We start from the raw sequence: 25,020 nt of genomic DNA on the forward strand, positions 1-25,020 counted from the left end.
AGGCGTCCTTTGATTCCCTTCCGAGCTAATATTGCCAGAATTGCTGTGGGGCTGGCTAGCTCAAATGCCTTCTCAAGGTCGAGGTAAACGACGATACTAGGTTTTTTGTTGCTATCAGCAATCTGGCTTAGTAGAGTGGTTATGCACTCTGCTGTTCCCACTCCTTTGGTGAAGCCAAATATGTGATGATGAGAGGGTCCAAGTTTCCATAGGAGGCGGTTTAACACCATCCTCTCAGCAGTCTTGGCTAAGCAGCTGGTCAGCGATATGGGTCTCATACTGCCTGGGTCCTTGGGCTTTGGAATTGGTACGATTGCAGCTTTCTTCCAAGCTGCTGGGAGTGTCCTGGCCCTCCACGACTTGTTAATGACGTCTAGTATGGCCTCCCATCCACTCTGCCCAGCCCGTGCAATCATGGAATACGTCACACCATCGATGCCCGGGGCAGTGTCACCTGTGTTCTTAATGGCACGTCGGAGTTCCAAGTCCGTGAGGTCTACATCAGTCACATCTTCCGACTCACATGCAGCTTGTATCGTTAGCTGGCGCTGTGGCAGAAGATCCGTCTGTATATTCCGGATGTCCTGTGGGAGCTGAGTGGAGGCTCCCCTGGAAGTGAAAAGCTCCACTAGTTTCTCTGCTTCCTGGGATGGGTTGGGGTGTGCTGGTGGCCTCGGCTTGCTCTTGCCAGTTGCTATGTTGAGCTTGCCCCATATCTCAGATAAGGTGGTGTGATGCCCGAATGTTGAGCACCACTCCAGCCATTTCTCAGTTTTTACTCTGAGAGAGATTCTGCGGGCATGCTGCACAATGGCTCTCAGAGTATTCCTGTTCTCTGCCGTAGGGTTACGCCTGTATAGCTTCCTAAAGAGTTGATGCGGTGGTTCTGCTCCCGCACCTCGTCGTTGTAGAACCACCAGTCTCTTTTGTGAGTGCGTCCTGCGGACTTCTTTGGAATTGCGCACTCTGCTGCCTGGATGAGAACAGTGATTAGCTCCTGTTCAGCCGCATCACAGTCTTCAGATAGAGAGTATGTGGACCACCAGTTATGAAGATAATCCTGGAACACCTTCCAGTTGGCCCTCTTTACGTCCCATCTAGGAGGCAGCACAACTGTGGGAGGCCTGTTGATGTTGAAGGTGGTGATCACTGCAAAGTGGTCACTGACAAGGTGAGGATGAGTTTCCCATGTGGCTCCTGCTGCGAGTTGTCTTGACCCGAAGGTAAGGTCGAGGCAGCCACCCAACAGGTGTGTGGGGCCTCCATTGTTTAGCAACTTTACCTCTGGAATATCGTGTAGGAGCATTGCTATATGTCTGCCAGCAGCATTGGTTGCTGAGTGAGAGTGCAGAATAGGGTGATGTGCGTTGAAATCTCCACCCACAATAATACACTCAGTGCGTGCTAGTGCGAGGAGCTGCGCAATGTCGAGGGTGTGTCTAAGAACAAAGTCTCTGTTGACGATATTTACAGACCAGTTCTCAGTTCACGGAGTTCACTACCTTATCAGAAGATAGGTACATGGCTTCTGCCGAAAAGAAGAGGCCACGATGCTCCATGAACACGACGGAGGACTCAGATTTGGAAATGTGGGGCGAAATTCTAGCGAAGAAGTTGCGAGAGGAAGAGGAAGATCCTGCTCACATTGTAGCAGATCTGACCATGGAGCCAGCGACAATAGAAACAGGTGCGGAAATAAACACCGCACCCCACGAAAACCAAGAGGGATGGAACACTGTGGACAAGAAGAAGAAGCACCGTCCGTCCAAGGAGCAGGCAAACCAGCTCAACCGACCTGGCAAATTCAAGGTGAAGTCTTATGGGGACCACAGAACCCACTATGGGGTTGTTTCATACCTGGAATCACGACACAACCTGAAGTTCAAGATATGGTTCAACTTGAGGGGAGAACCAATATTGACTCCTCTCAACAAGGAAATGTATACCACCTTGAAGAGAGTCATGGAGACAGATCGCTCATTCACCCTGGAGGAACTGGACTCTCGGCAGAAGATCACCAAGGGTGTAGTGATGCGATACCCGCTGATGATGCCCATCGAGGCAGTAGCAGCTCACCCCAGTGTGGTGTCAGCTCAACGTCTCAAGGCAAAGACGGCAGGCAACGCACCAACCCGACAGGTTCTCATTCAGCATGTAGGACCACTGCCATCCCAGCTGGACCTCGGTTCTTGGGGCAGGTACGATGTCAGGATCTTCACAGCAGAACCAGTTCGCTGTTTCAAGTGTCAGCGTTATGGACACCTGGGTGCACTCTGTCCGAACAGAGTAATCTGCGGTGTCTGCAGCCAGCACCACCCAACCGAGGAATGCATCACCAAGCTGAAAAATGCATCGCCACCCACTCCACAATGCCCGAACTGCAGGCAGAAACACCATGCCTGGAATCCTCGATGCCCCGAGAGGCTCGCCAGAATTCAAGAAGTCTGGAAGACGCCAAAAACTCGGCAACAGGCTACGACAGATCATCAAACGATGGGTGCAGAGAACCCTGCCATACCGCAGATCTCTCAGCAGCTAAACCAAGTCAATGCCCAGGAATTCCCAACCCTAGAAGCCTCAACCAGGCGTCAAGGTCAAGAACCTCCTGCACCCCTACCTCAACGAACAAACAGAAACAAGAGGAACAGGAGGCATCAACAGGGTGCATCGGGTCAATGCGATCAGCAGGCGGCACTAAACGAGCCCCCACCGGCCATAGCACGACAACGCAGGCACTCCTTACCCGGCACAGGCGCTTTGCAGACTCAACTGGCACCTCACCAGCCGATCCCGGCTACTCAACCTGGTATACAGCAACAGACCACGGTGCATACAATAAAGAAATCCAACCCTCAGCAGTCCCTACAGACCACAGCAGCCCAGATAATATCCACTGTTTCGAACCCATCTCCAAAGCAGGCCCTCACCAGGGAGGATCTCGTAGCACTCATCAAGGTGTTCACGGATCTTATTTGCAACACAATCAACTCCACGGAACAACAGAGCGCATTCCGGCAGATGGTCAGTACTCTCCTGAGAGTGTGCTTTCTGACCGAAGAGGAGACAGTGGATGCCATGAATTTGCAGGTTCTCAGAGCGGGCAGGACTCAGTCTCCAGCTCAGGAAACAACAGCAATGGAATAACCCCTGTACCAAATCACTCCCTCAAGGTCCTACAATGGAACATTCAGGGCTTGAGGGGCAAACAGCACCTCTTGCTGGAGGCAGCAATTCGGGATCGGGTTGACATCGTCTTGCTACAAGAAACTCTGACTGTCCCGACTATGTGCCCAAGACTACCCGGTTTTGCTGGGTAGTCTTGGGCACATGGACCCGGGCATTCACTGCAGAGGCACAGCTGTATTTGTATCCAATACGATACCTCACGAGGTTATAGCCAACCCTGTGGACTGTGGGGAGGATGTCGAGGTACAGGCCATCCTTGTGCACATACCTGGGGCGCCCATTACCATCTATAACATCTACAAGAACCCTGGAGAAGAAGTGACAGGATGGAGCTTTTTATAGCGCCAAGAGGTGAGACGTAGGCCACTAGGAGAGGTAAGAACTCAGATGCTGAGAGGTCAGGTCCCTCTCAAATCCAGCCCCTCTCACTAGTGGAAGTTGTCTAAGTTGATTGCAGGTCTGTACCAAGATACCCTTGTGTTGCAGTGTCTGACAGATTGAACATTAAAATGGTATAAAATACCGACAGGTTGTTAGGTAAGACACATATGCAACAGTAGGCGAAACGTTTCATAATAATGATACCTAACTGTTGCATATGTGTCTTACCTAACAACCTGTCGGTATTTTATACCATTTTAATGTTCAATCTGTCAGACACTGCATATAAGAACATAAGAACATAAGAAAGGAGGAACACTGCAGCAGGCCTGTTGGCCCATACTAGGCAGGTCCTTTACAATTCATCCCACTAACAAACATTTGACCAGCCCTATTTTCAATGCCACCCAAGAAACAAGCTCCGATGTGCAAGTTCCACTCAAATCCAACCCCTCCCACTCATGTACTTATCCAACCTAAATTTGAAACTACCCAAAGTCCTAGCCTCAATAACCCAACTAGGTAGACTGTTCCACTCATCTACTACCCTATTTCCAAACCAATACTTTCCTATGTCCTTTCTAAATCTAAACTTATCTAATTTAAATCCATTACTGCGGGTTCTCTCTTGGAGAGATATCCTCAAGACCTTGTTAATATCCTCTTTATTAATACCTATCTTCCACTTATACACTTCGATCAGGTCTCCCCTCATTCTTCGTCTAACAAGTGAATGTAACTTAAGAGTCTTCAATCTTTCTTCATAAGAAAGATTTCTAATGCTATGTATTAATTTAGTCATCCTACGCTGAATGTTTTCTAACGAATTTATGTCCATTCTGTAATATGGAGACCAGAATTGAGCTGCATAATCTAGGTGAGGCCTTACTAATGATGTATAAAGCTGCAGTATGACCTCTTTTTTTTGTGACTATCTTGGGTACCCCAATGAGCAGTCGTGGGTGGAAGGTGCCCACTGGTGTCTGTGCAGGTTGTGAAAGGTAACTGTGGATACAAAACTAAATTACTGCATGTCTAACTTTAGATTAGCCTTAATTCTTATAAAAAGATGTGTATTTTTAGCTTATAGAGGCATCATTACTAAATTAGTCTCATAACTAAGAGTGGATAAGGAAATATGGCAACATCGGTTGTAGGCCTAATCTCGATTCTCATGTTACCTCAACCCCCCCCCCTCCTTTCCATTAACGGATATGGAAAATCAGTTGATTTCCCTGGTTTCCCACAAGGGTCGAATCATAGCGCCTGGCTCCCAGTGCAGTGAATTACTCATTAGATGTCAAAACACTATTCTAAGGTTTGCCAGGAGCCCATATGTAATAAAGTTGGTAGAATTACCGACAATATGTAAAGTAAAAGGACACAAGTGCAACTAATGTGACATTTATTGTGGCAACGTTTCGCTCTCCAGGAGCTTTATCAAGCTTGATAAAGCTCCTGGAGAGCGAAACGTTGCCACAATAAATGTCACATTAGTTGCACTTGTGTCCTTTTACTTTACAGGAGCCCATATGCTGAAGCAGTTATTTGGTTGATGTGTTAGTCAGAAGATGTGCTCGGGATGATGATCCCCCTAAGATCGTTTTGCATGAGGGAGATTTCCAGCATTTGACTGGAAACCTCACTCCCTCTGCGGTCTTCTTTGTTTTTCCCCAAGCTTTATATTTAGTGGGGATTAAACTCCAGGAGTCTTTTGTCGAACCAGACTTGCAGCCTGTCTAGATCCCTTTGTAGTCCTACTTGATCCCCAGCCTCATGTATTCTCTTCATTAATTTCACGACGTCTGTGAACAGACACACCTCTGAATTTATCCTTTCCGTCATGTCATTTACACATAGAAGAAATAGCAATAGACCAACAGGTGTGTGGGGTCTCCATTGTTTAGCAACTTTACCTCTGGAATATCGTGTAGGAGCATTGCTATATGTCTGCCAGCAGCATTGGTTGCTGAGTGAGAGTGCAGAATAGGGTGATGTGCGTTGAAATCTCCACCCACAATAATACACTCAGTGCGTGCTAGTGCGAGGAGCTGCGCAATGTCGAGGGTGTGTCTAAGAACAAAGTCTCTGTTGACGATATTTACAGACCAGTTCTCAGTTCACGGAGTTCACTACCTTATCAGAAGATAGGTACATGGCTTCTGCCGAAAAGAAGAGGCCACGATGCTCCATGAACACGACGGAGGACTCAGATTTGGAAATGTGGGGCGAAATTCTAGCGAAGAAGTTGCGAGAGGAAGAGGAAGATCCTGCTCACATTGTAGCAGATCTGACCATGGAGCCAGCGACAATAGAAACAGGTGCGGAAATAAACACCGCACCCCACGAAAACCAAGAGGGATGGAACACTGTGGACAAGAAGAAGAAGCACCGTCCGTCCAAGGAGCAGGCAAACCAGCTCAACCGACCTGGCAAATTCAAGGTGAAGTCTTATGGGGACCACAGAACCCACTATGGGGTTGTTTCATACCTGGAATCACGACACAACCTGAAGTTCAAGATATGGTTCAACTTGAGGGGAGAACCAATATTGACTCCTCTCAACAAGGAAATGTATACCACCTTGAAGAGAGTCATGGAGACAGATCGCTCATTCACCCTGGAGGAACTGGACTCTCGGCAGAAGATCACCAAGGGTGTAGTGATGCGATACCCGCTGATGATGCCCATCGAGGCAGTAGCAGCTCACCCCAGTGTGGTGTCAGCTCAACGTCTCAAGGCAAAGACGGCAGGCAACGCACCAACCCGACAGGTTCTCATTCAGCATGTAGGACCACTGCCATCCCAGCTGGACCTCGGTTCTTGGGGCAGGTACGATGTCAGGATCTTCACAGCAGAACCAGTTCGCTGTTTCAAGTGTCAGCGTTATGGACACCTGGGTGCACTCTGTCCGAACAGAGTAATCTGCGGTGTCTGCAGCCAGCACCACCCAACCGAGGAATGCATCACCAAGCTGAAAAATGCATCGCCACCCACTCCACAATGCCCGAACTGCAGGCAGAAACACCATGCCTGGAATCCTCGATGCCCCGAGAGGCTCGCCAGAATTCAAGAAGTCTGGAAGACGCCAAAAACTCGGCAACAGGCTACGACAGATCATCAAACGATGGGTGCAGAGAACCCTGCCATACCGCAGATCTCTCAGCAGCTAAACCAAGTCAATGCCCAGGAATTCCCAACCCTAGAAGCCTCAACCAGGCGTCAAGGTCAAGAACCTCCTGCACCCCTACCTCAACGAACAAACAGAAACAAGAGGAACAGGAGGCATCAACAGGGTGCATCGGGTCAATGCGATCAGCAGGCGGCACTAAACGAGCCCCCACCGGCCATAGCACGACAACGCAGGCACTCCTTACCCGGCACAGGCGCTTTGCAGACTCAACTGGCACCTCACCAGCCGATCCCGGCTACTCAACCTGGTATACAGCAACAGACCACGGTGCATACAATAAAGAAATCCAACCCTCAGCAGTCCCTACAGACCACAGCAGCCCAGATAATATCCACTGTTTCGAACCCATCTCCAAAGCAGGCCCTCACCAGGGAGGATCTCGTAGCACTCATCAAGGTGTTCACGGATCTTATTTGCAACACAATCAACTCCACGGAACAACAGAGCGCATTCCGGCAGATGGTCAGTACTCTCCTGAGAGTGTGCTTTCTGACCGAAGAGGAGACAGTGGATGCCATGAATTTGCAGGTTCTCAGAGCGGGCAGGACTCAGTCTCCAGCTCAGGAAACAACAGCAATGGAATAACCTCTGTACCAAATCACACCCTCAAGGTCCTACAATGGAACATTCAGGGCTTGAGGGGCAAACAGCACCTCTTGCTGGAGGCAGCAATTCGGGATCGGGTTGACATCGTCTTGCTACAAGAAACTCTGACTGTCCCGACTATGTGCCCAAGACTACCCGGTTTTGCTGGGTATTTTCGGCACATGGACCCGGGCATTCACTGCAGAGGCACAGCTGTATTTGTATCCAATACGATACCTCACGAGGTTATAGCCAACCCTGTGGACTGTGGGGAGGATGTCGAGGTACAGGCCATCCTTGTGCACATACCTGGGGCGCCCATTACCATCTATAACATCTACAAGAACCCTGGAGAAGAAGTGACAGGATGGAGCTTTTTATAGCGCCAAGAGGTGAGACGTAGGCCACTAGGAGAGGTAAGAACTCAGATGCTGAGAGGTCAGGTCCCTCTCAAATCCAGCCCCTCTCACTAGTGGAAGTTGTCTAAGTTGATTGCAGGTCTGTACCAAGATACCCTTGTGTTGCAGTGTCTGACAGATTGAACATTAAAATGGTATAAAATACCGACAGGTTGTTAGGTAAGACACATATGCAACAGTAGGCGAAACGTTTCATAATAATGATACCTAACTGTTGCATATGTGTCTTACCTAACAACCTGTCGGTATTTTATACCATTTTAATGTTCAATCTGTCAGACACTGCATATAAGAACATAAGAACATAAGAAAGGAGGAACACTGCAGCAGGCCTGTTGGCCCATACTAGGCAGGTCCTTTACAATTCATCCCACTAACAAACATTTGACCAGCCCTATTTTCAATGCCACCCAAGAAAAAGCTCCGATGTGCAAGTTCCACTCAAATCCAACCCCTCCCACTCATGTACTTATCCAACCTAAATTTGAAACTACCCAAAGTCCTAGCCTCAATAACCCAACTAGGTAGACTGTTCCACTCATCTACTACCCTATTTCCAAACCAATACTTTCCTATGTCCTTTCTAAATCTAAACTTATCTAATTTAAATCCATTACTGCGGGTTCTCTCTTGGAGAGATATCCTCAAGACCTTGTTAATATCCCCTTTATTAATACCTATCTTCCACTTATACACTTCGATCAGGTCTCCCCTCATTCTTCGTCTAACAAGTGAATGTAACTTAAGAGTCTTCAATCTTTCTTCATAAGGAAGATTTCTAATGCTATGTATTAATTTAGTCATCCTACGCTGAATGTTTTCTAACGAATTTATGTCCATTCTGTAATATGGAGACCAGAATTGAGCTGCATAATCTAGGTGAGGCCTTACTAATGATGTATAAAGCTGCAGTATGACCTCTTTTTTTTGTGACTATCTTGGGTACCCCAGTGAGCAGTCGTGGGTGGAAGGTGCCCACTGGTGTCTGTATGTGCAGGTTGTGAAAGGTAACTGTGGATACAAAACTAAATTACTGCATGTCTAACTTTAGATTAGCCTTAATTCTTATAAAAAGATGTGTATTTTTAGCTTATAGAGGCATCATTACTAAATTAGTCTCATAACTAAGAGTGGATAAGGAAATATGGCAACATCGGGTGTAGGCCTCATCTCGATTCTCATGTTACCTCAACCCCCCCCCCCCTCCCCTTTCCATTAACGGATATGGAAAATCAGTTGATTTCCCTGGTTTCCCACAAGGGTCGAATCATAGCGCCTGGCTCCCAGTGCAGTGAATTACTCATTAGATGTCAAAACACTATTCTAAGGTTTGCCAGGAGCCCATATGTAATAAAGTTGGTAGAATTACCGACAATATGTAAAGTAAAAGGACACAAGTGCAACTAATGTGACATTTATTGTGGCAACGTTTCGCTCTCCAGGAGCTTTATCAAGCTTGATAAAGCTCCTGGAGAGCGAAACGTTGCCACAATAAATGTCACATTAGTTGCACTTGTGTCCTTTTACTTTACAGGAGCCCATATGCTGAAGCAGTTATTTGGTTGATGTGTTAGTCAGAAGATGTGCTCGGGATGATGATCCCCCTAAGATCGTTTTGCATGAGTGAGATTTCCAGCATTTGACTGGAAACCTCACTCCCTCTGCGGTCTTCTTTGTTTTTCCCCAAGCTTTATATTTAGTGGGGATTAAACTCCAGGAGTCTTTTGTCGAACCAGACTTGCAGCCTGTCTAGATCCCTTTGTAGTCCTACTTGATCCCCGGCCTCATGTATTCTCTTCATTAATTTCACGACGTCTGCGAACAGACACACCTCTGAATTTATCCTTTCCGTCATGTCATTTACACATACAAGAAATAGCAATAGACCTATGGAACCTGATTTGACACATGCACTCACTCTGACACTTCGTCACGTACCAACACACTGTATTTCCTTTCTATCAGGCATTCCCTCATCCATTCATTGATTCCTACCTGCTCCTCTAGCTTCTTAACCAGTCTTTTGTACTGTGTTGAAATCCTTCTTACAGTCCAAGAAGATACAATCTACCCATCCCTTTCTCTCTTTCTCCTTATGTACCCTTGTCGTAGAACTCCAGTAGGTTTGTGGCGCAGGATTTCCTTTCCCTGAATCCATACTGGTTGTCATCAATGAGCCCATTCCTTTCTAGGTGCTCCACCACTCTTCTGATAATCATTCCCGTGGCTTTTTATACATGTCAGTGACATTGGTCTCTAGTTACGTGGTGGCTGCCTGTCTCTTTACTTAAAAATTGGGACTATGCTGTTTTCCACACTTCCGGCAGTTGCCCTGTTTCGATGCATATACTGAAGATGGTTGTTAGCAGCGTGCACACAGTGCATCTGCTCCCTCTCTCAGGACCCAAGAAGAGATGTTATCTGGGCCCACTCACTGCCTGCGAGGTATCTGGTTCACCTAGCATTTTCTTTTCCTCAGTTGTGCGCAGTGCATCCAGCATTTGCTGGTGTACCCACCACCACGGTTTGCTGGAAGCCTCTCTGTCTCCACTATGAATACCTCCCTAAATTTTGTGGTGAGCTCTTCACATTCTTCCTGGTCGTTCCCTGTGATCTTCCCTCCTTCCTTCCTCAGCCTGATTACCTGGTCCTTGACTGTTTAACAACCCTGAGTCAGATTTGACTTTTGATGTTATGCAGTGCTGCTGGGCCTCTCCTTATCCATGTATATTCATCTGTGGCTCTGGTTCAATAACTTGTTTTCCTTGGTTCTACGCTTTCTATACTTTTTCCATCCTATAGCATACCTAGTTTTGGCCTCTATACACCACCTGGTAAACCTTAGGCTCTTGTCATCCCTTTTTTCCTGTTGTCCATTTGTACAAACTTCTTTCCCTCCCTGCACTTTGTGGTCACGTGTTCCATAATCTCATTTACTGTTTTACTGTCTTTCGCTCTAGTTCTCTTCCCCAGTGCACCTTATGCAGGAATTTCTTCATACCTGTGTATACCTATTTTTTGAAGTTTGGTTTCTTCTCTCCATCTCGTGCACTTTCACTTTGCACTGTTAAATCTTCTATGTATTTGAAATTGAGGACCACGTGATCACTTGTGCCAAGGTGAATATGAAGTCCTGCATTGCTGGTTCATCCTCTCATCTCTCTCTGGTTGTGTCCTTAACATGTTGGCGTTTGAAGTTTTCAAGCACCACCTCCATCATCTTAACATTCCAAGTCTCTGGTTCCCCATGTGGCTCCAGGTTTTCCCAGTCAATCTGCTTATGGTTAAAATTCCCCATGATGAGTAACTTTGCCCTGCTGATGTAGGCCTCTTCTTACAACCTTGACTATTGTGTCTACCATCTCTCTGTTGTTCTCATTGTACTCTTGTCTTGATCTTCTGCTGTTTTGTAATAGGTTTCACTTCACTCCAATCATCACTTTTGTATCCCCGGTCTGAAGTGTTTTTACTATGTAGTCATCTGCTTCACCTTCTGCCCAGTCCTCCCATCTCAAAACTTCATTGGTTTTTGAAGAGCAGTGCAACTCCTTTCCCCCCTCTGTTTTCCCTGCCGTTCCTCAGGATCTAATTTCCAGTTGGGAAGATCTCATCTGTTATCACCACCAAGAGCTTTGTCTCCATCAATCAATCAAGTTTATTCTCTATAAGGATTACAATGCGGGGTTTACAGATTTTGGATATTGTGTGGTTTACATGTTTTAAAATACTAATTACAGAGGGGGCCACTAGGACACCTAGCATGGCTAGGCATTTCGGGCAGACTTAGATTAATTCTAAACTTCAAATTATTACAGATTATGGTATTAAGGCTAAGTGACTACATTATAGTTTGTGAATTTAGCAATGTGAATGCTTTTTTTTGGCACAATACATAGTGTCTATATTGGAGTATCATAGGCAAGCTTATGACTGGTTAGGATTCATAATTTTAAGATTAAGAGTGGTATTTCTGTGTTTATAGTCAATGGGTGAGTGAATGTAAGTGTGAACCACCAGGTGGTTAACATGTAGTTAATAAATTAGACACATGTGCAACTCTTGGGTATCTTTATTGAGGAAACGTTTCGCCACACAGTGGCTTCATCAGTCCATACATAGGAGAAACTTGAAGAACAGGAGGAGAATGAGGTAATCAGTCCCTCAACCTTGAGTCGATGTGTTCAGTCCATCAATCTTGAGTAGAATACGGCAGATGAGCGGAGAAGCAGCTTATAAACCGTATGGCAGGAGAGGTGTAGCAGTCATAGGTAGTGTCACATTTGTTCAATGTGGAAGTAGGTTGTGCCCAAGAATTAGGCAAGCGAAGAATTCCTAAGTATTAAGATCCCAAGAAGTTGCAGTGTCTGACAGGTTTGTAGATGAATGGTTCAGAGAACCGACATGTTGATAAATTAGACACATGTGTCTAATTTATCAACATGTCGGTTCTCTGAACCATTCATCTACAAACCTGTCAGACACTGCAACTTCTTGGGATCTTAATACTTAGGAATTCTTCGCTTGCCTAATTCTTGGGCACAACCTACTTCCACATTGAACAAATGTGACACTACCTATGACTGCTACACCTCTCCTGCCATACGGTTTATAAGCTGCTTCTCCGCTCATCTGCCGTATTCTACTCAAGATTGATGGACTGAACACATCGACTCAAGGTTGAGGGACTGATTACCTCATTCTCCTCCTGTTCTTCAAGTTTCTCCTATGTATGGACTGATGAAGCCACTGTGTGGCGAAACGTTTCCTCAATAAAGATACCCAAGAGTTGCACATGTGTCTAATTTATCAACATGTCGGTTCTCTGAACCATTCATCTACAAACATGTAGTTAGTTGACGGGGGGTATCAGGAAGATAAGATGTTTTCTAACGGTAGTTTTGAAAGTGATGAATGTGTCTGCAGTTCTAGAGTTTTCAGGTAGGTTGTTCCAGATTTTAGGCCCTTTGCCATACATTGAATTTTTGTAAAGGTTTAGTCGGACACGGGGAATGTCATAGAGATGTTTGTGTCTGGTATTATGCCTGTGGGTCCTGTCACAACTATCAAGAAAGCATTCTAGGTGAAGGTTAATATTGGAATTTAAGGTCCTGTAGGTGTAGATTGCACAGTAGTAAGTGTGGATGTTCTGAACAGGGAGTAAATTTAGATCTATGAAAAGTGGGGGGGGGGGGTGTTGCCAGAGATGGGATTTAGTGATTATTTTTACTGTGACTTTGTTGGGTTATTATTGGCTTTAGATGTGTTGCTGCAGTTGATCCCCAAGCACAAATAACGTAGGTGAGGTATGGATAAATGAGTGAATGGTATAGTGTGAGAAGGTCACTTTGCGGCACATAATATCGTATCTTCGAGAGGATCCCCACCGTTTTGGATATTTTTTTTGTTGTGTGTTGGATATGGGTGCTGAAATTTAGGTTGTCGAGGTATAGACCTAGGAATTTGCCCTCATTATGTCTGGCAATTAGAGTGTTGTCCATCTTAATGTTAAGTTGTGCAACACCTGCTCTGCCACCATACATAATGTAGTAGGTTTTGTCAGTGTTAAGTATCATCCAAGTCAGAATTTTGAGCAGCTCCTCGTTGACAATGGTGTTGAGGGTGGCAAGATTAGGGTGGGAGATGACGTAAGTCGTGTCGTCAGCAAAGAGAATGGGTTTCAGGTGTTGAGATACATTTGGAAGATCATTGATGTAAATCAGAAAGAGCAGGGGACCAAGGACACTTCCCTGCGGTACTCCAGTATCAAGTGGCCGTGTGCTATGATAACCGGTGATGCCTTAGTGATGTGTTCTTGCCACTGCTCACACTTCTTATTCCATCTACGTTGGTGTACCATATTTTCAGCTTCATTTAACATACTGTATTCTGGGGGTGGGAGGGTGTGGAAGGCAAGGCTGGATATTGTGTGAGGCTTCTGTAACAGCGTTGATAGTGCTGGGAAGGGTGGGGATTGTGGGTGTGGAGTGTGGCTTATTTTTGTTTGTTTGGTTGGTGTACGGTGGTAGAGGTTGAGGAGAGGCTGTGGGTGGTTCTGTGGGAATTTGAGTTTGTTGTTGCCCCTGAGGCTGCACTTCTCTGTCTGTCAGTACCTACTTTGCCTACCCTTTCTGTCACTGGCGTCTTCTCACTCTTTTAGTTGCTCCCCATCTTTTAGTGGTGTATCGCAGTAGAGGTACACTCGCAGGTACTTTTGGCAGTTCTTCAACAGTTGTTTCTGCTGAAGGATCTTGTTTTGTACCATTTCTGTCTTGAATGTGAAGTTTGCTGTGTGCGTGTGTATGTATTCACGTATCTGTACTCGCCTAATTGTGGTTGTAGGGGTCGATTCACAGCTCCTGGCTTGCCTCTCTACTGATCGCTACTAGGTCACTCTTCCTGCTCCGTGAGCTTTATCATACCTCGTCTTAAAGCTAGGTATGGTTCCTGCCTCCACTACATCACTTCCCAGACTATTCCACTTCCTGACAACACTGTGACTGAAGAAATACTTACTAACATCCCTGTGATTCATCTGAGTCGCCAACTTCCAACTGTGTTCCCTAGTTGCTTGTGAAGGCTAGTTCACCAAACGGGGAGTAGAATGAAATTAGCTCTGAGGCCTCCACATCATCGTATATCCTCGGATCACGGTATAACACCTAGTTCTGCTGGGTGCGTGATTCTTGTAGGATTTTTTGGTCCAGTGGGTTAGAGCGTCGTGAATTTTCGCTCTAACTAAAACAACATGGGTTCGATCCCCCCATCTAGTAGAAGTGTTGTTATTGATTAAATTCCACTCGTCCGTGGTTAAAATACTATATGTATGTATGTATGTATATATATCTATGTATATATATATATATATATATATATAATATATATATATATATATATATATATATATATATATATATATATATATATATATATATATAATATATATATATAATATATATATAATATACACATATGTAAGAGGCAACTAAAATGCTGGGAGCAAGGGGCTAGTAACCTCTTCTCCTGTATAAATTACTAAATTTGAAGAGAAACTTTTCTTTTTCTTTTTGGGCCACCCTGCCTCGGTGGGATACGGCCGGTTTGTTAATATATATATATATATATATATATATATATATATATATATATATATATATATATATATATATATATATATATATGCAAAATAACCACTGTGAAAGAATAGAGAAATTCCAAGCGCTTTCGTGACTACTCACATTATCAAGGAACAATGAAAGTAAAGCATCAAAGGAAGGTATATAAAGGGGTAGCCCACACCTCACTATCAGATCCCACAACAAAGAAACACCTGACGCGCGACTCATAAGAAAGTGAACATAATGTGAGTAGTCTACTGTTCCTGCCTACTTTCTGTATTCGACTGAAGAAGCCTACTGTGTAGGCGAAACGTTTCGGAATAAAGTTGTCTAACTGTTGCATATGTGTCTTACCTAACAACCTGTCGGTATTGTATACCATTTTGATGTTCATCTTGTCAGACACTGCAACACCTTGGACAAGCTTTTCAAGTGAGAAGTGTTGGATCTGAGAGGGACATGACCTTTCAGTGGTTACATTCTCACTACTACTACTACTACTACTACTCTGCACCTCTCCTTCCGACAGTATTTAAGTCTCCGCACTGTCGCTTGATCTTCAGATAGTTCCTGACTATGGAACTGAACTTCTCCAGGCCGAGGGACTGACAACCTCAAATTCTACGACTACAAGGGTGATGGACTGATTACATCGTCTTCACATCTCTACTGTTCCTGTCTACTTTCTGTATTCGACTGAAGAAGCCTACTGTGTAGGCGAAACGTTCCGGAATAAAGTTGTCTAACTGTTGCATGTGTGTCTTACCTAACAACCTGTCGGTATTGAAGACATCTTGTCGGTTTTATATACCATTCGTACATACCATTCAGTGGTGACCTGTACTTAACTCTGTGAAGAAGTGTCTTGTGTGCTCCCCGTGGACTGAACCAAGATGCCCTCCATCGAGCAACTTTACCAGCAGCTTAAGGAAGAATTGAGGGTAGCGAAAATGGAGATACGGCGATTGACCGAGGAAAACAAGAGGATACGTAGTAGTCCTCCTGTTTCGAGTCCTCAGGTCAAGAAGGGATCGTGGTCAGTGGCTGGACAGCAGGGGACGACGAAGTTGACGATCAAGAAGACGAATGGAAAACCAGAAGCGATGAAGAAGAAAGAGACTGCTGTGGAAACTCTTGTGGAAACCTCCAACGCATTCTCGGTGCTACCCGACGAATGTGAGTCGACTACTGGGACCGTCACGACGAACGACAACAAGGAAGGTAAGAATATTGTTGTTGTTGGGGATAGCCAGGTTAGATACATGGATAGGGCATTCTGCTTGAAGGACAGGAGTAGGAGACAAAGGGTATGCTTTCCTGGGGCTGGGATGGAGGACATTGTTAGCCGGCTTGACAACATCATGAACGGTAATGGGATCAATCTTATTATTTGCCTCAGTGCTGGAGGCAATGATGTAGGCAAGCGTAGAAGTGAGGATTTAGTTAGAAAGTTCAGGACAGCTATAGACATAATTAGGAAGAAGGGGGGGGCGCCCTGTTATATGTGGCATTTTGCCAAGAAGAGGTGTTGGTAATGAATGGTTGTCCAGAGCAATTGGTATTAATTGTTGGCTGGATAAACACTGTAAGGATAATGCAGTACCATTCATTGACAACTGGGACAACTTCTATGGTCGAAATGACATGTATGCCAGGGATGGGGTTCACTTATCCAGGGCAGGTGTGGGTTTTCTTGCTAACTCAGTTGAGTGGGTTGTTAGGACTTTAAACTAGGATTAGTTAGAGGTATGGGTTTAGAAATGATAAATAATGAGTTTGGATATATTGACTTATGCTCTGATATTAAGAATCTTAATAGTAACTGTCGTGTGTCATGGAGTAAGTGTGGGTATTGATAATTTCAGAAATTGTGTAAAAACAAAGATCAATAGGAAAAATGTGCAGAAGAAAAAACATATGATGGTATTTTATGCTAACAGTCGAAGTGCAAGAAATAAAATTAATGAAATACGTTTGGTAGCATGTGCTGGGAACTTCGATATCATTGCATTAACTGAAACGTGGTATGATTTAAAGAGTCGGGATATGACTGCTGAGTGTAATATTCAGGGATTTAAGTTGTTCAATGTGGATAGATCTAATGGGAAGGGGGGAGGAGTTGCATTATATGTTCGAGAAAATATTAATTGTTGCATAAAAACAGGTATAAAAATAGATGGAGCAGTAACAGAATCTGTTTGGGTAGAGTTCGCAGAGGGTCAAGAAAAACTAATTCTAGGTGTAATATACCGACCTCCAGGCTTGGATCACGATAGAGGGAGACTTCTTTGGGACGAAATTGTTAGGGCTTCTAGACACAATAACATAGTCATAGTAGGGGACTTTAACTTTAGTCAAATTGACTGGAATTCTTTGACAGGTAATATAGAGTCCAGTGACTTTATGGAAACAGTCCAGGACTGTTTTCTGAAGCAGAGCGTAACAGAGCCTACTAGGGGTAATAATTTGCTAGACCTAGTCTTGACAAATAAGGAAACACTAGTGAATAATCTGGAGATCACTGAAGAGCTTGGCGCAAGTGATCACAAATCCATCACTTTTAGCATTAACTGGGAATGCAAGAATAATGATAATACAGTAAAAATCCCTGATTTTCGTTCTGCCGATTATAATGGACTTAGGGAACACCTGTCTAATCTTGATTGGAGTTGTATAGCTAATGATTTTATTAACGATGATCATACTTATGATTATGAAGGGATCTGCTTTTATGATTGTTTTCTTAATAATGTACACAGTGCCCAGAGTATATACATTCCCCAGAGAGAAATTAGGTCTAATAATAACGATCCCAAATGGGTTAACAGGAGGCTAAAGCATCTATTAGGGGAGAAAAGGGGAATTTATAGGCGCATCAGAAGAGGAGAGGTTAACCTTACTGACCAATATGTTCAGCTTAAAAGAGAAGTAAAAAAGGCGATTAGAAAGGCGAAACGTGACTATGAAATTAGAGTTGCTAATGAATCAAAGACTAATCCAAAGGGATTCTTTCAAGTGTATAGGACGAAGGTGAAGGAAAAAGTAGGACCTCTGAAAATTGGGAATGGACAGCTGACGGATAACGAACTGGAAATGTGCTCCTTATTTAATGACTATTTTTTGTCAGTTTTTACACAGGAAGATGTAAATGAGATTCCAGTAATCAACGATTACTTAGTTCCTGATGAATTTAAGTTAACTAATATTACTGTCACGAGGGACATGGTTATTAAACAGATAGACAAACTGAAGCAAAATAAGTCCCCGGGACCCGATGATCTGTTTTCCAGGGTACTTAAGGAATGCAAGATGGAGCTTAGTCAGCCATTAACGAGTGTATTCAATGCATCCATCCTTACCAGTGTTGTGCCAGAGTTGTGGAAGATGGCTAATGTGGTTCCTATATTCAAATCAGGGGATAAGTCCACTCCTTCAAATTACCGTCCAATAAGCCTGACATCTATAGTGGGCAAGTTATTAGAATAAATTATAGCTGACATTATCAGAAGTCACCTTGAAGAGCATAACTTGATAAATGAATCTCAGCATGGATTCACGAGAGGTCGTTCCTGCCTGACAAACTTACTGACGTTCTTCAATAGAACATTTGAGGCAGTTGACAGTGACAAGGAATATGATATTGTTTATTTGGATTTTAGTAAAGCCTTCGACAGAGTACCTCACAAGAGACTCTTAAGAAAAGTGGCAGCTCATGGTATAGGAGGTAAAGTTCTAGCATGGATTGAGGCATGGCTTACCAATAGAAAGCAGAGAGTTACCATTAATGGAGTGAAATCTGAATGGGGATTAGTCACTAGTGGCGTTCCACAAGGATCAGTTTTAGGGCCTCTACTGTTCATAATTTACATTAATGACCTTGATGAAGAACATCAAAATGGTATACAATACCGACAGGTTGTTAGGTAAGACACATATGCAACAGTTAGACAACTTTATTCCGAAACGTTTCGCCTACACAGTAGGCTTCTTCAGTCGAATACAGAAAGTAGGCAGGAACAGTAGAGATGTGAAGACGATGTAATCAGTCCATCACCCTTAAAGTCGTAGAATTTGAGGTTGTCAGTCCCTCGGCCTGGAGAAGTTCAGTTCCATAGTCAGGAACTATCTGAACTCTACTGTTCCTGCCTACTTTCTGTATTCGACTGAAGAAGCCTACTGTGTAGGCGAAACGTTTCGGAATAAAGTTGTCTAACTGTTGCATATGTGTCTTACCTAACAACCTTGATGAAGGGATTACTAGTGACATGAGTAAGTTTGCTGATGATACAAAGATAGGCCGTATAATTCACTCTGAGGAGGATATCAATGAACTCCAGGACGATTTGAACAAATTAATGTCTTGGTCTGAAAAATGGCAGATGAAGTTTAATGTGGATAAGTGTAAGGTACTTGCCCTTGGTAATGAAAATAACCCTCGAAGCTATAATCTAGGTGAAGTAGAGCTTGGTCATACAGAATGTGAAAAAGACTTGGGAGTCATGGTAAGCAGAAATCTAAAGCCAAGACAGCAGTGCCTTAGTGTGCGCAACAAGGCCAACAGATTACTTGGATTTATCTCAAGAAGTATAAGTAACAGAAGTCCAAAAGTTATTTTACAGCTCTATACATCACTAGTGAGGCCTCATTTAGATTATGCTGCTCAGTTTTGGTCCCCTTACTACAGGATGGACATAGACTCATTAGAGAACATACAGAGAAGAATGACTAAAATGATTTACTGTGTAAGGAACCTCCCGTATGAAGATAGACTTAAAGCCTTAAATCTCCACTCTCTGGAGAGGCGTAGAATGAGGGGAGATATCATTGAAGTGTATAAGTGGATGACGGGCATAAACAAGGGAGACATTAATAAAGTACTGAGGGTGTCGAACCAGGTAAGAACCAGGAATAATGGATTTAAGTTGGATAAATTTAGATTTAGAAAGGACATAGGTAAGTACTGGTTTTCTAACAGAGTTGTAGATGCGTGGAACAGTCTTCCCAGTGGAGTGATAGAGGCTAGGACCTTGGGTAGCTTTAAGAAGAGACTGGACAAATATATAAGTGGGAGGGGCTGGGTTTGATTGGTGTCATGGGGTACGGGAGTTATGTCGTTTTGATAAGGACCTGCCTCGTATGGGCCAGTAGGCCTTCTGCAGTGTTCCTACATTCTTATGTTCTTATGTTCTTATATTCTTATGATATACCGTCCCCCTAATTTAGATAGGGACCAGGGGAGACTACTATGGGAGGTAATTGTTAGGGCCACAAGGCACGATAATGTAGTAATTCTAGGAGACTTTAACTTTAGTCATATTGATTGGAATTTCTTGACTGGGAATTTAGAATCAAGCGACTTCTTAGAAGTAGTTCAGGATTGAAGATTGAGACACTTATGCAGCATATGGGAAACTTTATTAAGGAAACGTTTCGCCACACAGTGGCTTCATCAGTCCAATACAAAGATGAAGGCGTAAGGAGAGGAGGAGTATGAGGTAATCAGTCCCTCAGCCTGGAGTCGATGTGTTCAGTCCATCAATCTGATGGACTGATGGACTGATGGATTGATGGACTGAACACATCGACTCTAGGTTGAGGGACTGATTACCTCATTCTCCTCCTCTCCTTACGCCTTCCTCCTTGTATTGGACTGATGAAGCCACTGTGTGGCGAAACGTTTCCTGAATAAAGATTCCCAAATGCTGCATAAGTGTCTCAATCTTCAACTTGTCGGTTTTTCAAACCATTCATCATAGTTCAGGATTGTTTTTTGAAGCAGTTTGTGACAGAACCTACAAGGGGTAATAACCTGCTTGACTTAGTTCTGGCAAACAATGAATCCCTTGTTAATAATTTAGAAGTTTCAGAGGAACTGGGTCCTAGCGACCACAAATCAATTACATTTAGAATTGAATGGAAGTATGATAGTAGCGATAACTCAGTAACAGTCCCAGATTTTCGCTTAGCAGATTACGATGGGCTTAGAGAACACTTATCATCTGTTGACTGGGGTAACGAAGAGAGCTATCAATATGACAGTTTTCTGAACACTATACATGCTGCTCAAAGAACGTTTATCCCTTACAAAGAAATTAGATCAAATAGAAATGACCCAAAATGGATGAATAATAGGTTGCACATGTGTCTAATTTATCAACATGAATAATAGGCTGAAATATCTACTAGGGCATAAGAAAGGAATTTATAGGCGTATCAAAAGAGGCGAGGGTCATCTTATGAATCAGTATATTGACATTAAGAGGGACATTAAAAAGGGGATAAGAAAAGCTAAAAGGGACTATGAAATTAAAGTTGCTAGGGATTCTAAAACTAACCCAAAAAGTTTTTTCCAGGTATATAGAACAAAAGTTAGAGATAAGATAGGTCCCCTTAAAAATAACTATGGGCATCTTACTGACAAAGAGAATGAAATGTGCTCGATTTTAAATAATTATTTTCTCTCGGTTTTTACACAGGAAGACACTAATAATATTCCGGTAATTAATTTTTACAGTTTGCCAGAAGAAGATAAATTATGTAACATCACAGTCACTAGTGAAATGGTTGTGAAGCAGATAGGCCGACTGAAGCAAAATAAGTCACCGGGTCCTGATGAGGTTTTTTCAAGGGTTCTTAAGGAATGCAAAATGGAAGTCTGTGAACCATTAACTAATATTTTTAATTTATCTCTTCAAACAGGTGTAGTGTCTGATATGTGGAAGATGGCTAATGTAATTCCTATTTTTAAAACAGGGGACAAGTCGTTACCGTCACATTACCGCCCAATAAGCCTGACCTCAATTGTAGGCAAATTACTAGAGTCAATTATAGCTGAGATTATAAGAAGCCATCTCGATAAGCATAGCTTGATTAATGATACTCAGCATGGATTCACAAGAGGCCGGTCATGTCTAACTAATTTATTAACTTTCTTCAGTAAAGCTTTTGAGGCTGTTGACCACGATAAAGAATTTGATATTATTTACTTAGATTTTAGTAAGGCATTTGATAGAGTTCCGCACCGAAGACTGTTGAAGAAAGCAGCAGCTCATGGCATTGCGGGAAGGGTGCTCTCGTGGATCGAGTCATGGCTCACAGACAGGAAGCAGAGAGTGTCCATAAATGGGGTTAAATCCGAGTGGGGATCAGTAACAAGTGGCGTTCCACAGGGATCAGTCTTGGGCCCGTTGTTGTTTATAATATATATCAATGATCTTGATGAAGGAATTATTACGACATATCCTCCTCCTCGCTAGTGTCCATAGTTAGGAGTACATACGGTGTAGTCGCTTATGAGATGCACCAGTTGAACTGAACATTAAAATGGTATAAAATACCGACAGATTGTTAGGTAAGACACATATGCAACAGTTAGGTATCTTTATTTCGAAACGTTTCGCCTACACAGTAGGCTTCTTCAGTCGAGTACAGAAAAGTTGATAGAAGAGTGCTTGAACAGCATATGTCGCATCATTGTAGAAACCTTTCTCCATCGGGAGCCAGAGACGGGTCATCGCAAGATTGAGACCCGTGCCAGGACTACTGTCTTGGCGAACATTATACATACATACATACATACAAGGAATTACTAGTGATATGAGCAAATTCGCCGATGACACGAAGATAGGTAGGATAATTGATTCAAACGTAGATGTTAGGGAACTTCAGGAGGATTTAGACATGAACATTAAAATGGTATAAAATACCGACAGATTGTTAGGTAAGACTCTGAAACAATATGAAGTTGAAGTGACAGAATGGAGCCTTATATAGTGCCAGGAGGTGAGACGTAGGTTGCTTTGGGAGGGCAGGTCCCTCTCAAACTCACTGCAACACAAGGGTATCTTGGTACAGACCATCAACTTCGACAACCTCTACTAGTGAGAACGGATGAGTTTGAGAGGGACCTGCCCTCCCAAAGCAACCTACGTCTCACCTCCTGGCACTATATAAGGCTCCATCCTGTCACTTCATCTCCATATTGTTTCATACTATGGAACAATGCTCTTCTCCAGACTGAGGGACTGACCACCTCAAAACTTTAAGGGTGATGGACTGATTACATCGTCTTCAAGTATTTTCTGCTTCTATCAACTTTTCTGTACTCGACTGAAGAAGCCTACTGTGTAGGCGAAACGTTTCGAAATAAAGATACCTAACTGATGCATATGTGTCTTACCTAACAACCTGTCGGTATTTTATACCATTTTAATGTTCACACATAATGGTAGTAAAGTGTTAATGGACAGCTCGTTCAGTCATTAGATAAACCATGCAAAATTACTTTTCAAACCATTGATCATAAATAAATGATACTTGTAAAATTTTATTAATTGCTGCATTTATTATACCTGTATATATTGTATTCAAACATTATTACATTCACACATTTATAAACAAGAACATTATTCATACATGACAGTTGTGAGAAGGGAAGACTAATGAGAGAGAGAGAGAGAGAGAGAGAGAGAGAGAGAGAGAGAGAGAGAGAGAGAGACAGAGAGAGACAGAGACAGAGAGAGACAGAGACAGAGAGAGACAGAGAGAGAGAGAGAGAGAGAGACAGAGAGAGAGAGACAGAGAGAGAGAGACAGAGAGAGAGAGACAGAGAGAGAGAGAGAGAGAGAGAGAGAGAGAGAGAGAGAGAGAGAGAGAGAGAGAGAGAGAGAGAGAGTCCTTCCATGACACTGTGCACACTCCTACTACCTTCAAGTATTTATCTTTTCAAAATTAGATGACAGTGCTGGACTTACTATATGTGCGGCTGAGAGTTCTGGTGGCAGAATTCGAGTGTAAATTTTGGTTTAAGTGGAGGTTGAGGTAAACAGTCCTTATGCCACCTAAACTTTCTCACTCAACAATACATACCGCTAAGTCCAGCACTGTGATTTAATTTCATAAGTTGGTATAAACCAATTTCATAAGTATTTGAAGCGAGTCAATTTAACTTTCTTTTGCTTTTGTCAATACATATCCCTACTAATGTAGACAAAAGACCTTAAGTGCCAGATGGGACCTTGTACAAATTTCTGTAGTTGTGGTCAGTTAATGTTTGTTATAAACGTACTTTTTGTAATCTAGATGTAAGCTGCATGTTACTTCGTTTAGTATTTTAATAATTTGTGGATAGACCCTTTCATCAAGAATTTGTTCTGGGGAATATTGTTGACACAGACAAAAAATACGTCATCTGCTTTTTATCAGATAGACATTAAAATATTTACTTTCCATCCTTGTATCTTTATATAAAACTATTGTGAAGTTACTATGGTATTTTGGACTACAGACATGTAGCCATTTTGGCTAAAAAAACATGAGTGTTTGTGGGTTAAAAGCTTTTCATCTGGGGATGATGTGACGCCACACTCCATGTTGAGGTGTTGTGTGCCAAGTATTCTGGAGTTAGTTTGTGTGCTTGTATTTCCAAGGTTATATGAGTGATTATTTCTATCTGTAGTTTACTCTGGTAATAGCAAGCTTGAGATATCCTGTCATTCATAAATTAGGAATATATTAAAATAGTTTTTATTTACTTGGAGTTTTGATATTGATTTCAAAAAGGATTTTACTTCTGAGTTATTTAACTTTTATTCACATTTTTTTTTGTAAATTTTAAGTAAACTTGTTATTATAATAATTATTATTATCTTATTATTATTATTATTATCAAAATAAAGAGCAAAACCTTCTTAAGCAAACTGAGTTATTTTCGTTCATATTTTTTAAAGTTTCCAGTCCATGTCATTAGTCGAGAAATTATAGTCTTTCAACAAGCTGGGACAAACTACAAATTAAGGTAAAGTTTTATTTTATTTTTTTTTTTTTTTATTATCACACCGGCCGATTCCCACCAAGGCAGGGTGGCCCGAAAAAGAAAAACTTTCACCATCATTCACTCCATCACTGTCTTGCCAGAAGGGTGCTTTACACTACAGTTTTTAAACTGCAACATTAACACCCCTCCTTCAGAGTGCAGGCACTGTACTTCCCATCTCCAGGACTCAAGTCCGGCCTGCCGGTTTCCCTGAATCCCTTCATAAATGTTACTTTGCTCACACTCCAACAGCACGTCAAGTATTAAAAACCATTTGTCTCCATTCACTCCTATCAAACACGCTCACGCATGCCTGCTGGAAGTCCA

The sequence above is a fragment of the Cherax quadricarinatus genome, chromosome 46 (assembly GCF_038502225.1).
Source record: "Cherax quadricarinatus isolate ZL_2023a chromosome 46, ASM3850222v1, whole genome shotgun sequence".
NCBI classification, from domain to species: domain Eukaryota; kingdom Metazoa; phylum Arthropoda; class Malacostraca; order Decapoda; family Parastacidae; genus Cherax; species Cherax quadricarinatus.